The following is a 3,922-nucleotide window of genomic DNA, read 5'->3' as shown; positions in this document are numbered from 1 at the left end:
CCTGTTTGCCCTTGAAAAGGAAGCTGTTTTAGCTTGGTCAAAATATTTACTGGTCACTGGAAAATCAGAGAACACTGATGTTGTTAAGACCTTTTTTCAGGACTACGTCTCACAGCAGTGGAGACTCTTCAATAAAAATGGATGTGGCCCTCTAAAGGCTGGGGATCTTCAGAACAACCACTGTGAGAAGCTCTACCACAGCACAGCCCAGCAGCAGGTAAAAATCAAATGTGCTGGATTATACAAGCCCTTCCCCGAGACCGTGGTGTGCTCTGGAGGCAAGTGGAGTGCCCTACCTGTGTGCTACGCCGAGCAGGTAAAAGGGCGAGTTGAGTGCAAATCTGAAGGTGGAGCCACCGTCTGCAGGGCCTCATGTTCGACTGGCTGGGGCTCCACCACACACCCTGAGCCAGCGGAGTACAAATGCTCAAAGCCACCCTGTCCTTCCTTCATACCTCACAAGTGTAACAACTGCACACAAAACAGCGTTTGTGAGTACAATGAGGTCTGCTCTGGCGTCCTCGGCACATGTCGTGATGCATGCCTGGTGAATCCCTGTGGAGTGAACACCAAGTGCCACTCCTATAATCACAACAGGATCTGCAACTGTGTGAGCCCGTGGAAAGGAGACCCATACCAGGGATGCAAGAGTCAGGACCTCAAGTGGGTTCGGCCCAATAAAGTGCCCATCTGTAAGAAAACTCTTCTACTTCACATATACTCACATTAGATTAGGCTGATTCCTAATTTTAATGCGCTTATGTCCATGCTTTCAAATTAATGTACAGCAGGGGCGTAGCGTCTGGGTATGCAGGTGCATATGGGCCCGGCCCTGGCCCTGGCCTGGCCCTCGTCCGACAGCTTATCAGAATTCTTAGCCCGAGTCTGACGGGAGCCTGTGTCTTTTTTTTCTCTCTCTCCCCCATTGCACAGCTACTGTTGTAGCCATTAAAATGGTCCATTTTTTATTGTTTTTAAGGCAAAGTGGCTATATTTATTTTTGTTTCTTTATTAACTTAATAAAGAATATAGCCACTTTGCTTTTTTCGGCCAGCGGCAGACAGTGAGTTGAACATATGTATGTTTGATCAATTTAGCCTTCTCAAATCAACACAACTAGCCTAAAATAAAATCTATGGATGTAAAACACCATGCATTTCACAATATTAATTTAAACATTTAACCTAGATTAATGTGTGCTATTAGGTGCATATCCAATCTTTTGTGCGGAGAGTGGAAGCTTAAGTGCCAGCGCAATCACTTGCATTGTTTTTCTTAATAACAGTGAAAACCTAAAATACGCTGTCATTTGGGACTGCAAAGGGTCTACTTTTATTTGTGTGCACTCACAATATCAACAAAACGTTGAGCTTTTATAAAATAAAGAAAACAAACAGGATGCGCTTTCTGCCGTCTCGGTCTTGAGCAGGAGTGCGTCACAAAAATGAACCGAAACTCAGCGTATACTTGCCTCACAGACATGATAAAAATATCTATAGAATGCTTTATATTACTACTTTTGTAATCCGTAAAGATGCATTCTCTCTAAAGGCGCGTCCAGTGAGGAGATAATAAGTCAGGATCATTAACTTCATCTTTGCGACACTGACTCAGAAAACACTAGTTTATTAATAAATGATTCAAATATCTCCTTACTATTCCCCCCCCCCCCAACACATTCATGGTAATTACATTTGCTGGGGCTTTGCGGCAAGTTTTAGCCTATTGTATGCGCTTGAACGCAGAACTCTTCCAGCTGCACTGAAGGCACGCTCGCTACTGCTGCTGGCGGGGACACTGAACACCGTCCGAGCAGCTCATGGCAATTTCGGGTTGCAGAGGCTCGTGTCGTTTCCACCAGTGGTGCAAATCTTTTTTTTTTAATCACCATAATTGATGGATGTCTAAAGAGTCGTTTTTCTTGTTCGTTTATTAGTTTTTTTGAGCCACTGTGCCAAGATTGTGTTTGCATGCAGTACGTTGAAAAATAAATGACTTAAGATCAAAGTCAGAATTACGATAATAAAATCATGTTTACTGCGTAAGGTTAAAGTGAAAAATTTCAATTACTCCGCCAAAAAAAACCCTGTCATTATAAACATTTAACATGAAAAACAGCAATAAAAATATAGGCTTCAACTCGGTTAACTGGCTGATTTATAAGAATAATAAAACAATGTTGTCAAAGTTTTATTGTTGGCTTTTCCGAGGAAGGCTAAATGTTATGTTACAACTGTTATGACTATCACAAGCTGTTTTATTGACGTTTTTTGAAACTCTGATCGATTTCATGAGACGTTAATTTTTATTAAAGTGTTCAGATTTTTTTCAACATGCATTAAAATATTTATTCATGTTTATTTTGTGCTGCAAATCGGCTATTAAAGATGAAAAGAGAATTGATTCACATGCCGTTTGAACGGAGGCGAATATAGTTATCTCACTACAAATTAAAGAGCATAAAAACATTTTTTGTATTTTATCATAAAATTGACAGAATTTATAGGCTGAGACTTTGTGTTATAATAAAAGTAACAAAGCACAAAGCTTATTGCGATTATTGGGTGGCTTGCCTGCTACAAATAATGAATGTACTTGAAAGTGTTAAATATTATTTCCAAGCATTTATACCATAAATAAAGTGTAAGGTTATTTACTTCAGAAAAATCAACAATAAGTTAAGTTAACCGAGTTGGAGCCCATAACGTTTGGGGGCATTTACATTTAACCCCTGATGTACAGCATCACAATTCATTAGCTCTTTAAGCACCTTTATAACTGAGCTGCTTCTTACAGTTCCATATCTACCTGATCCCATGTAATGGAATTATAAAATCATGTAATTGAATTACAATGAAATTTACTGATAAGCACAGAAAATTGTAGGACATATAATTTAGGGAAAATCTGTTGTGCATAGGGCTTGGAATAGAAAACAGATTCAAATTTTGGAATCGAATACTTGTTACGAAATAAAAATTTAAGATCCTCTTATAGATTCCTATGTGTGCATTTTAATATGACTTTAAAACATTCATGCACAAGACCCACACGCTGTTTTCTGTGCTGCACACACATCCACAGCACATTCACAGAAAAAGTGATTTTATACCATTCACACACAAGAAGATAGTAGCACCACACTCACCTTTGAATCGCTGTTGTGATAGATAATAATAATAATAATAATGTCTCTTATCCTTGCAGCTTTTCACCATATTTTTCAATTCAAAAGTGAAACCTCTGAGGAAGGAATTGTTCTAAAAAAAGGTAAGTAGCATTTAGCAGTACGAGTAGCCTAAGTCGTAAATATAGACAATACAGTAGTTCTAGTAAGTGACGGGACCAGACGATCTCTGTTGCTGCGTCCCAGTTCGCTTACTTATAATACACCCTAAAAGTATGTACTCTTTTTTTTTGTTGAAGAAAATGTACATACTTTTGAGTATGTAGCAGAAGAGTAGACAAACTTAGAGATCATCATTAACGGACAGCTCTGTCGCTTAGTCACCACATCCTGTCACTATAAACTGCCCTGTCAATCATCTCGTCACAATTAAAACCATCCACATTAAATTGTATTAAATTTTCTACCATTTCTGAGATAAATGCAGCAGCACATTGATCTGCCAGTCACGGGTCTTTCATGCGGAGACTCTCGTACTCTCACGATGCATTTATATGTTTATGGTCAAAAGTGTCTTTATAAAAGTTCACAATGCTGTTGCAGATGAAATATAATGTGGATAACATTGAATAATTTTCTTTTTGTCAGGTTAGATACTGATTTTTAATCACTCAAACCCCTTTATCACTCTCCTCAAATTTCACATGTCCGCAGCATTTGTAGTTGAAAAAAAAAAACATTTTATCCGTGTTTGTAGTTCTAGTACTAGTTCAAATCTTTGTCCAACGCACAATG

This window comes from Sinocyclocheilus grahami, unplaced genomic scaffold, assembly GCF_001515645.1.
Source record: "Sinocyclocheilus grahami isolate Dianchi unplaced genomic scaffold, SAMN03320097.WGS_v1.1 scaffold2025.1, whole genome shotgun sequence".
In the NCBI taxonomy this organism is placed as follows: Eukaryota; Metazoa; Chordata; class Actinopteri; order Cypriniformes; family Cyprinidae; genus Sinocyclocheilus; species Sinocyclocheilus grahami.
Note: the sequence above shows the minus strand (reverse complement) of the source record.